Below are 12,851 nucleotides of genomic sequence, written 5' to 3' on the forward strand. Positions count from 1 at the left end.
GTGTACCTAGAACAGGATGTTTTTATCTAGAACTAGGAAAGAATTGTTTTCCAGGAAATTTTAAAAATAGAGTTTGTTGTAGGCTTTTTTCTGCATATGAGAAAATAGATTTTCATTTTGAAAAATTTTGAAAAAAATGATTATCACATCTGGAAATAATCACTGTTAATGTTTTCCAATCTTTTCCTCTAAGTGTATGAATTCATACAAATGTGTATAAATGTGGGTGTATAAATACATATATATATATATATATATATATATATATATATATATATATATATATCTGTAAGATGGAATCATACTATTGTGCAAACCTGACTTTATATAATATATCAAGAGATCTTTCCATGTCATCGTATGTTTCCTAGAGCATTATATTCCTTGGCTTCATAAAATGAACATATACCATTATTTTATTGTAATCAGTGCCATACAGTTGCATATTTTGGTTGTTTCTATTTTTTTATTTTTTATAAATGGGTATGCTTATGCATACATAAGAAATTTTACCTATATAATTTAATAATATCCTAAGAAATCTAATTGCTTTACCAAGAAATAGGGAAAACTTTTATTGATTTTGATAAACAGTACTAAATTGCTCTCAAGAAGTACTAGGCTGTCAGTGAAGTGAAAGAGTGGCCATTTCTTAGGCGGTCATTTTGGTTGCTATTGCTCACCTTAACCATTATTTTAATATTTATAATTTTCATACTTTTTTTTAGAAATTGCTTTGTGCTTTGTATTCGTTTTCTGGTGACACTATAACAGATTACAAACTTAATGGGTTTTAAAAAACCCACAAATTTATTATCTTAGAGTTCTGGAATCTAGAAGTTTGAGATAAGTTCTACTTGGCTAAAATTGAGGTGTCAAGGGAATTTTAGGAAAGGATCAACTTTCTTGCCCCCAGCTTCTAGAGACCTCCTGTATCTCCCTGACTCGTAGTTCTTTCATCTCAAAGCCTGTGCCAGGCAGAGGCATCTTTCTCACAACCCCATCTCTCTGGTCCTAATTCTTCTATTTCCCCATTGTCCATTTACTGACCCCCTGATTATACTGGTCCCAACTGGATAATCCAAGATTGCTCTGTATCTCAGAGTCTTCTGATTAGCAACCTCAGTCCCATCTGCAACCAGAGTTTCCCTTTGCCATGGAACATAACATCACAGGCTCTGTGGATTAGGCATGGGCATCTCTGGGTAACTGGCATTCTATCTACCACAGGCTTCAATACTTGTAATAAAAAACAACATAGTAGAGAAATGTTAGCATGCAATCTGAATTCTGCATTCATGTTACCTACACGAGCTAGCTGCATCTCATATGTTTCATGTTATGCATGTTGTACTTCTACATGTGTGGCTCCTGAAAAACCCTCGAGCTTCCTTCTGTACAACTTCTCCATTAAAAATGGGACTTCTGATACAGCTTTATTGATCTCACTTGGATAGCAACATGGTTTTTTATTAATTTTTTTAATTTACATATAATAGTGGAAGGCATTACAATTCATATTACACATACAGAGCACAATTTTTCATATCTATGGTTGTGTACAAAGTATATTCACATCAGTTCATGTCTTCATACATGTACTTTGATAAGAATTAATGACACATGGCCTTTAGAGAGGAAATCTTGAGAAAGATCTTTATCATTTTGAAAAAAAACAAAGGTGCCACTTTGTTGTATTCTTCACTCCAGCATTGGAAACCAATGAGTGTTTGGTTGCTCATTCATGGCTTTTTTTTTTTTTCTGTCTCTGATGCTCTCTCTCTCTCTCTCTCTCTCTCTCTCTCTCTCTCTGGGTTCTTGCTTTTGGCATTGTTTTTTTGGTACATCACAAACAAGTTGCAAATGAACCTGTAGATTGAATTTTGAAGCAGCCCATTCTAATGGGTATTTATTAAAATCCCAAAGTTGAAAAGATGCGTTGCTTCTAAATGCAATTTGATCTAAAAATACTTTTATAACTTTCCACAGAGTTCCTTTCTCTCATGCCCTATTGAAACATCAGAGCAGGCTGCCAACAAGAGACTGCCCCAATTAGTTGGGAATGAGGAACAACCCTGCAAAAATAAAAATCTGCAGTAAAAGCTAGAGTCAAGTGATCAGAAATGTTTTGCCTTCCACTAAGTTTGAAAGGGAGGGCAGAAAGGGCGGAAGGCCAACCACCGTGCCTTGGCTCTCTCAAGACTCTTCCAAAGTAGGAGAACAAACAGCCCAGACACAGTTTTAGCACCTCTAGTTTTCAGAACACAGTTGGATGTAATGTCAACATCAAGGAACTGACAGAATGAAGCTAACTGGTGTGAAGAAAAAAAAATCCATCCCAGTCCTTCTGAGGAAGCTTCTAAATATCAGTTGTCTCAACCTATTGATAAGCATGGATGCATTATTAATGAAGCCAGCAGCCTGCCTGTGCTACTCAGATGGTTCGAGCATTTAGTAGGAAATGCTTCTGTGAAGTTCTGCACAAAATAATGACAGTGTCTGTCTTAAATCGAAACAAATGGCTGTTGCAAGCTCTGGGGAGGCTGGGAGCAAGCAGCTGCTTTGCAGAGAAAGGCAGAGGGCCACCACCTGCTGCAGACAGGCGGGCAGGCAGCCGCCCACGGAATATTGACTACTTAATAATTCAGGAGAACAGGAGCCCTTGGCTCTTCAAACATGGCATTGCCCCTTCATCACCAGCTTTTCATCACCTTAATGAGCTACTTGAAGAATTGGATGGTAAAATCTCCCCCAGCAATTCTCCAAAGTCTAGGACGGAAACTGCCCCGCTGTAACTAAAGAGTCCATTCTTGTTTTTTCTCTCTATTGTTTTCTCTTCCCTCCCTGATGCCCTCCCTGCCTCTTCTGTTTCTTCCTTCATTTGTTCTTCTATCCTTCTACTAATGTCTTGAGAATATCAGGGAGAATACTAAATCTGAAAAATGTTTTGGCGTCACCTTCCTCTGTCAGCTTCCGATATATTAGAAGAAGAAGGATGCATGGGGTGGCCCGACTGGTGTCCTACTAGGAATGTTTGAAGAAGACCATGTGCTCAGTGAGGCTTTCCCCTTGGAGACTTCTGTAGCCAAGGTGCAGATGAATCCGACTTTCTTATGTTTCAGAAAGGAAAAGATGGGAATTCTTGAGTTCAATGGGATGATTTCAGTCAGGGGGACTGCACCCTCAATGGCTACCTTTGAAGCCTGATTCTTGCCCCATAACCATCCTAACTGCAGGACAGGATTGGAGGTTTAAATGCTCACACAAAATGAAAATGTGGGCAAAGCAAAGCTTTTATTCACTCTGTTGAGTAACATTTTTGTTTGTTTGTTTTGTCATTCTTGCCCATTTGTGTAACAAGAATTTATTGAAGAATGTGTCAGGCATGGGGCTGGGTCCTGGGAATAGAATATTACCAAGGCCTCTGTTGAGTTTATACCAATAATTGACGAATGAGCAAATGTGTAAAGGCAGCAATTACTGGTTTTGCCAAGTGCTTTTGAGGATATGACCAACATGCCACAGAGAGAATAATGGGATTAAGTGGGTTACCATGGTTTTGAGCTATGAGGATGGTCTTGCTCAGGAGGTGGCATTGTAGTTGAGACCTAAAATGGGAGAAGGAGACAGCCATGGAAGAAGTCAGATGACAAGCATTCTAGGCAGGAAGAAAAGAATTGATCAATTCTACCTTGGAATCCACAACAGAAAGCTGGTATGTTGGAGCCTAGTCAGTGACCAGGAGTAGGGCTCAAGATGAGGTTGGAAATGTTTGTTCTTGAACATATTAGTCATTTCAGCATCTCAGTATAGCTATGATTTCATTTTAAACAGCAGTATACTAGGTTAAAACTACATTTCCTGATGTATTTTTCAGGCAAGGATGGTTAATAAGATACAAGTAGAGGTCATTAATATACTGGGTAAGATTTTTCAGGAAAATCTATTTAAAGAACTGACTCACCTAGGAGACATGCCCTTTTTGTTCTTCTTCCTTTTCTTGCTTGGAATGTGTTTGTCAGGGTGGAGCCCTAGTAGCCATATCAGGCCATGTACCAACCTTGAGAATAGAAGCCGTAATTCACAATGGCAGAGCACAAAGGTAGAAGCAGCAGTTCCTGTTGATTGGCATGCCTCCAGGTTAACCTATGTGTCTATTTCCAGAATTTTTCACATGTGAAAAAAGCAAACCTCTTATCAAATTGGATTTTCTGTTATATTCATCAGAATATAATTATTTCTGAGCTGGGGTTGTGGCTCAGAGGTAGAGCGCTTACCTACCATGCATGAGGCACTGGTTTATATCCTCAGCACCACATAAAAATAAAATAAAGATATTGTGTCCACTATAAATAAAAAAATAAATATTTTTTAAAAAGGAAAATAATTATTTCAGAAATACCACAATTAGGGTTTGGGATGAAGTTAGTCCTCAAGTGTTTATCTAGTGTGTACAAGGCTCTGGGTTTGATCTACAGCCCTTTTGGACATGTTGATTTGTTTAATAAGGATTCGATTGAGCAATATGTCAAAAAAATATAAAAAACACACAGGTAGTGCTATTTTAGATTATACCTTTTGGATTTATATACTAGTTTTGTTGTTGTTTGTTTGTTTTAATTTTTGTTGTTTTTGTTTATACCAGGGATTGAACTCAGGGGTATTTAACCACTGAGTCACATCCCTAGCCTCCCCCCATCTTTTTTTGTATTTTTTTAATATTTATTTTTTAGTAGTAGTTAGACATAATACCTTTATTTAACTTATGCATTTTTTATGTGGTACTGAGGATCGAACCCCTGGTCACTGACTAGGTTCCAACCTATCAGCTTTCTGTTGTGGATTCCAAGGTAGAATTGCTCAATTCTTTTCTTCCTGCCGGGAAGCACTCTACCACTGAGCCACAACCCCAGCCCTGTATTTTGTTTTTTGAAACAAGGTCTCACTGAGTTGCTTAGGGCCTTGCTAATTTGCTGAAGCTAGCTTTGAACTCTGGATGTTCCTGCCTCAGCCTCCTGAGCCGCTGGAATTACAGGCATGCACCATAGCACCCAACTAGATATTAGCTTTTTAAAGAGAACAAAAAGCAATGTAATTTACTACAAGAGATATTTCTAAGATTTAAAACAAACAAACAGGTATTTTGAAAAGGATTTTCCCAGTACTAATTTTCTTATGAAAATATTTTCAGAGATGGTTCACATACACTTTCATTCATCCTTTCAAGTTAGACAATTGAAAGATCCTAGAAGGAGAGGAATGAACACTTCAAAATGTCCAAAAAGCCAAGAAGGACTTAGTCAATTCGAAACCCCCACTTTTCCCCATTTATAATATCATTACTTATTCTACTATCCTTCTGAGTAGCAACTACAGTAGGTCATCTAATCCCATTTACCAATTACCAAAATCACTCCCAAAATTAGTTTTATACATTTTTTGAAAACCAGTTTGTTTCTTTTTGTTAACATTAAGCATCACATTGCCCCCCAGGTAATCTATGTGTCATATTCGAGATATGTTAATATTCTTTCAACACCATTTGCACTAACTGTGGTTGTTCACAAATGTTGGGTCCCCATTTTTGTTTAGGGAATAGTAAAAATGAAATAGAGGAAACATCATTGTTTTCAAGTTGACATTAGTTACAGTTTTGGGAATTCCTTTATAATTAACTAGCATATTGCTAAAGTCTAATGAACAGCAATGGCTTTAGATGTTTTTATGAAAATTCTGATGCAGAAAACCACTGACTTTTTAACAGTTTTGTTTCGTAAGTGGGCATTTATTTTCCCTGTTGAGTTATAACGTTTATTTGCTAAAAGGAGAGGCAAGAAGGGATCATTTAAAATTTAAAAACTGAATAAAGTAAATCATATAAAGGAAAAAAACCCTAAACAGTCAGAAGGTGTGGCATTGAAGGTGACAGATGTGGACTCCCCAGGCCTTGGTGTGAGCTGAGATAGGTTGGATGCTATAAAGGGAATAGAGCTGGATCTCAAGGAGAAATTAATTGTGGTACTGTGGGAATCAGAGGTGGCATTTGAGCTGAGTCTTGACAAACAAGAAAGAGGCTGAAAGGCAGAGAATGTGGGGAAGCCATCCAGGCAGAGGAAGAGACGTGAGAAGATGCGTGCTGGTGTGGAAAACCTGGGAGAACAGGGAAGTGGCCTTGGAGTCTCGGGGGCAGGAGATGGGGAAGAAATGGATTGAGACCACAGGCTTGGCAAGGCTCTTGCTTTTCAAGGCTTTGCAACCAACCAATGCCTGAATGACAGTTAGGGAAATAGGATGGAAGGGAAAAATAGGGTGCTATAAGAATGCCTTCCAAAGTTTGGCTTCTGGCCAATCAGGCTTCATTGAAAACACAGCGCTGGGAGGATCTGGCCATGGGGAAATGGGGAAAGAGCATTTCAAGCAAAGAGAGCAGATCATGGTTTATTTGGGAGACAAAGAGGAGCTGTGACAGGAGGTGAAGCCTCAGGATGTAAAGTAGGGAATAATGTAGGAAATGGCATATCTGAGCCTTATGTACATGTAAGCAGCCTGGACTTCCTTTCCACTGGGAAACCATGGATAGAATTAGGCACAGAGGGGTATGATTTGATTCGTGGTTTACCAGATCACCAACTGATAGGCGGAAAATAGATTGGAGAAGAAGCAAAGGGAATTAGAGGTCAAGGCAGGAGTCCCAGGGAGAGAACATGGTGATTTAGGATGAGCCTTGTGGACTGCAGACAGATCTGGGAGACAGAATGATGAAGATTCACGAAGGGACAGGGTATACAGTTGGGGTAATGCTGAGGGAGGAATCCAAAACAGATCTCATGAAGTACCATAAATAAAGTGATAGCAGAATTCCTCCAGGAATATTCCACGATAATCAAGAAGAGGTTAAAAAAATTAGAAATTCTCTACATTTCTTACAATTTCTACTCTACTGACAAATTATAGAAAAATAAATAGCAATCCTGATGTTATCAAAATCAAACTTATTTAAATTGTTGTCTCACTTCTAAAGGCCTACCCCCTTTAAAAAATATATCATCCTTTTAGTGAATTTTACTTTAGTTAAAAATTTGAAAATTGATGTCCTAAAAGAAGTATATGCTCTGTGTTGGATGTAGGCTAATTTTTTTTGGGCAACAATTTTGAACGTCTTTTCTATTTCAACTAAATTATCTTGTTGGTTCTGACAAGCTGAACCATGTTTTTATGTTAAGGATGCAATATTCATTCCTTGTGATGGTGGTGGACAGATTCAGCCAAATAACTGGATTCATCAAACTAATTTTAACCAAAAGATCTGATAATTTTTCCCACCATGATCTCTATTGGATTGGTAAAAAACAGCAATGAAGGTAACTTCATTGCACTCCTCAGTTTTGCACTTGAATTGGTGAGATGATGAATCAAGTATTCCTAAAAGTAGAAAAGGAGTCATATTGTTTGAATATCATGAAGTGACTGATTAGTGGTTAAAAGCTGTTTTTAAGTAGTCTCTTCTTTAGTGTTCATACACTGGCAATTCTTTATAATTTTTTATAATGCATTTTAATTGATGCATTATAATTGTACACACGGTGGGATTTTTGTTGCTTATTCATACATGCACACAATATAACAGTATAATTTGGCCAAATATTCCTCCCCAGTACATTACCCATCCTCCCCTCTTCCCACATCCTGGTCCTTTTCATCTATTCTCCTGATCTTCCTTTGATTTTCATGAGACTACCCCTCACCTTTAGATTCTCCAGCTTTCACATATGAGAGAAAAAGTAAAATTCCTGACCTTTTAAGTTTGGCTTATTTTTCTTAATATTCTTAAGTTCCAACCATTTTCCTGCAAATGACATAATTTTGTTTTTCTTAATAGCTGGGTAAAACTCCATTGTGTACATATACAATATTAGCTTTATCCATTCATCCATTGACAGACACTTAGGTTGGTTTCATAGTTTGGCTATTGTGAATTGTGCTGCTATAAACATGGGTAAGCATGTATCACTGCAGTAAGATGACTTTAATTCTTCAGGGTAAATATTGAGAAAAAGTATAGCTGGATCATATGGTGTTTTCATGCCTGTTTTTTTTGAGGAACCCCCATAATTACTTCCATAGCAGTTGTACTAATTTACAATTCCACCAACAGTGTAAAAAAACGTGTTTCTTTTTCTGCTCATCCTTTTCAGCATTTAATATTGTTTGTATTCTTGATGACTTCCATTCTGACTGTGACACACTGACATTTTAAACACCTGAGATGACATGTATATAGATATATTTTTTTTCACATTTCAAAACAAAAGTTTTCACAATTCGAGTAATTGAGAAAGTCAGTAATATTTTACTTGGCCACTGCTATTTCACCACATAGAAGAAAAACTTCTTTTGAAAGATGTATTTTTAAGTGTCTTTCAAAGAAGTTTGGATTTGGGCTCCTTGTGGTGCCCAGGAAGTGAAATGAACCATAAATGAGACACATCAAAAGTAACTTACAAAGAACTTTTTTAATATTAAAGTGATGAATCAGAGCTCAAATTAACAAGTCAAGGAGTCCGTCTATAATGAAAACCTTTTTCCAACATAACACTTCATTATAAAGGGAGTTTTTCTATAATAGAAGCAAGTGTAATTACATTTTTATATATAATTAGGACATTATTATCATTTCACCATATCAAAGTTCATTATAAGACATCTCCGATACATTTTTCATAGAGCAAAAATAAAAAGAGAACAGGAGTCCTTCAATTAGACTCATATAAGGACATCCGTAGAGACTGAGAGAAGCTGATCAAACAACTTAGCCCAAAAGGGACCAGGTAGAACCCACGTTGCTTTTATGACACAGAAATTGCTTTTTTTTTTGTATCCTGCATAATTTCTAATTATAGTTTTCACCCATTCCTGTTCAACTTAAGAAATTCAAGGTGCAATGTTCTTGGCTACTGGACCCCAACTTTCCCCAACATGTTAAGCTTCATTGTTTACTGGGCTTGGAGTCTTTCTTACATTTAACACAAACACCTGCTAAAAAGGAAGAAATCTGCAAACTGCCCTGTTTGGCCAATTTTATCTATATAATTAAAGTTCCCTTTTTCCTCCTCCCCCACCTTATAAAATCTTTAGGAGATAATTATAGGAGCATCTAAAAACAAAGTCGCACCTCTTAAAACCAGATGATATAAAAGAAATGTTGAGCAGAGGGTGAAAATTTAATCATGTGTCAGGATTTGCAAATGTGTGCAAATAAATTTTGACTTGTAGGAATTAACATATTAATATGTTCTTAATTGTTCCAAACTTAATTGGAACAAAATGCATTTTTTGCATGTATTATTTTACTGTGAGTGTTGCTTTTAGAGCAGGCAAAAATGTGAAAAAAATACAATTCTGGGAGTCGACTCTTTGTACACCAACATCAGAATTTTTTTCAGTTTATGAAGACCGCTCACTGAGCAGTGCCCTGGTGAATTTGTCATGTATGTTCAGCTTGGTTTTCAGATCCTCAGCCTATACTCTGCTCGCATGCAGTATGCATGGTTATGTGCAAGAGAAAGATTTCTTTCGAACCAGAGTAATTAGAATACTGGATATTCAGCACCCAGAGCCTTAGACAGCTCCCACATTCTAAAGAAAATTGAAGGGGAGACTCAGAATGCCTTTTCTGGGCTGGGAACTGGGGTCTCTGACTTCCATGGCCAGGGGTCTTTCTGTTCCACTCAACTCATTAGCATTTGTCACCTTTTTTCTACAATTCCCATGCTTCCACAAAAGAATTTTTTTAAAAATTTGTCATTGCCTCTATTACATTTATTAATTTATCTTTACTCTTTTTTATGCACATATTTTTTCTCTGTTTACTGCATGACATCACATCCCTACTTTTCTTTTGAAGAGCAGTTTGGTGTGAATTAGTAGAGGTAAAGAAATAAAATGCATGATGCTATCCCCAACACTACAGATTTGGAAAGGACTTCATAGATTCTAGTTTTATAATTTAAAATGCCAATTATTATTATTAAGTTATTACAGAAATATCATTAATCCTTTTCTGATAAATAAAATTTAAATAAATACAGAATTTATACCTGGCACTTTTACCTGGGCGCTACAAAAGCTTTCACTTTGAGGGGGGTTGCCTCTTCAGATGCACATATTTCTTATGACAGCCCCATAGTCTGAACATCAAACTGTGAAAGAAGACTGCAAAGCCCCAGCTTTCCTGTGCAAAGGTAGATTCAAACTAATATTTTCATCAATACTACATCACTTCTCAAAATAAGTGGTAACTCAGATGCCAAAATGGTGATTGATTGAGTTGATTATTCTCATATAGTTTTATGTGTAGTTCCTTCTAGACTATTGCAAATTAACTTGTCTCCCTGCAGCTTAAACCAAATTTAGTTATCAGCAACTTCTCAGTGTCCTGTAATCAAGGTTGTTTATGATGGTATCAATGTTATGGATTAGAACTTTGTCAAAAATTACATCCAGGCTGGGGTCATGGCTCAGTGGCAGAGCACATGCCTCCCACGTATGAGGCACTGGGTTTCAATCCTCAGCACTGCATAAAATAAATAAATAAAATAAAGGTATTGTGTCCATCTACAACTAAAAAAAATTAAGAAAAAATATATATCCAGTGATTTTTTCCTATTGAATGTTCATAAGATTTATTCACAAATACTATAATTTTTCATAAGAAATTATTCCTTAGAATTAGACATTTTTTCCTTTATCATACTAACATGGTGAATATTAAAATAAAGAGGAAAATCTGTTAGTGATTCTTTAAGAAGGAGGAAAAATATTGACTAAAGTGCTTTTTCATTCCTTGTTTTATATTTTTTAAAACACTGCTTGCATAACAATGTGTTAATTTCTCCCTTAATTAGCCCCAAAAGAATATTTCAGGTACATTATTTAAAAACAACAAGCTAAAAGTCTACAAACTCTTTTCCTTTTTTCAGCTAAAATAAAAATCCCTATTTGGTTTAAAATAATTTGCAGACGGGTGAGTAAATCAATTATGAGGTTGATTTTTATTAAACCTTTATCATCTGATCAAACTATGTAGCTAATGTCCGATCTTATACTTAGGAAATGCTTTAAGGAGATATTAGCAAGTTGGTACTGTGGACACTCCTGTCACCCAGCTGTGTGGTATGCCTGGCAGCTGAAGTTTTAAGAACCTTTCAAATGAAATCACCCTGTCGCCGAGGCACCTCTGCACGAACTTCTGTGTGCTGGGCATAATTGGTTTTGTGTGCTCTGATTTTTTATGACTTATGTACTCTGTGTAATTCACATACATTTGTTTCTATGTTTCTTCCATTTGACTTGAAGCTCTTTCAGGAAAGAAAATCTATTTACCATTTCATGCACACCCTTTCCTGGTGCCTGAAAAAAGGTTTTGCCCACCACTTCAATTAATATTATTGACTTGTTTTCAAACTGTCGATCACTATTATGTTATGGATTTTCGATTCCTTTCTTGTTTGTTCTATTTTAATTCTATGGTAGTCTATGTTCCAAATAAGCTGGAAACTTCTTCCTTTTAAGAACATCTGCATACTAATAAGGAAAATCGGACAGATGGACTGTGATCCATATTATATTATCATGCCCCCCCCCCTTGCATTTGTGATGAACACATTCTAAGGCTTTTCATGATTGCCTAAGGAAATGTCAAGTGTGTGCTCCTTATTTACAGAGGAGACATCTTTTCACAAATCAAAGAAAGTACATCTTTTTCCACTTTGCATTAGAATAGAGGGCTGGTGAAGCACCCCTTTTAGCCTATCAAAGGACTGATCAGACGTTCAGAGTCTGAAGTTATGAGGATTCATATTTAATTATGTTGGCCAATTATTTCACTGCACTCACAGGAGGGGGAGGTTGGTGACATAGAAGTGAATTCCCAGACCACACAAACTATTGCTTATCCCTCCTGGCCATCACTCCCACACTGTCTACATATTCCTGTATCCTTGTTTTGAAATGCAACTTTCATCTCTGAAAAGAATAGCATTCAAATAAACAGCAACAGAAGGGACCTGCATTTGGAATTGAGCAATATGCTGGAAGCCCATACTTTTTAGAAATGCATTCTTTTTTCTTCTCCAAAAGGAAACGTTCTTGATCTCACCATGTTTGTGGTAAAAGGCTCTAGACGTGTTTATAACCTTGACTCTGAATTGAACTCATGTGTTACACTTGGAAATGGAACTCTGCTCTTTTTTTTTAACCTTTAGAACCTCGAGGTTAATATTAATCATATTTTTTTCCACACAGAAAACGTGTGTGTTACGTTTGTGTATATATATATATATTGTTCCAAGTGGTGGCTATCACTGGGGCAGCATTCAAGGCTGAATTAAAAGGGGGCTTGTGTAACACTTAGTGGGGTGACCAATTCTCAATATAATATCCTATTTTCTTGCATGTGAAAATAGAAATTTTTTGAATGATGAATTTAAGTTTCTAAGTCTATTTCCTTTATAAATACTTCCAGCCCTAGGTAAGGCACAGTTTATGAAAGGTTGAAATGATTTTTGTTTTAAGGTTTTATTTGTGGTCTTCTGCTCATTAACATAGAACAAATCCTGTGAACTTCTAACGTCATATTTATACTTGGGAAAATTTAGGCAGATGATGGTGAATTACCATTCACAGAAGTAGGTCTTTTTATTTACAACTAAAGAAATACAATGTTCTTTTTCTTCCATGAGAGCTGCTCTTACCAAGCTCTCTCCCTGGTTCTCCAGCCAGGCTGTCTGTACTTTGTACTCATCAAACTGTTCATTCCTGACAGCATGTGATTTCTTTCTGGACAGATGCTT

Source organism: Spermophilus citellus (assembly GCF_964194105.1).
Source record: "Spermophilus citellus genome assembly, chromosome: 8".
NCBI classification, from domain to species: Eukaryota; Metazoa; Chordata; class Mammalia; order Rodentia; family Sciuridae; genus Spermophilus; species Spermophilus citellus.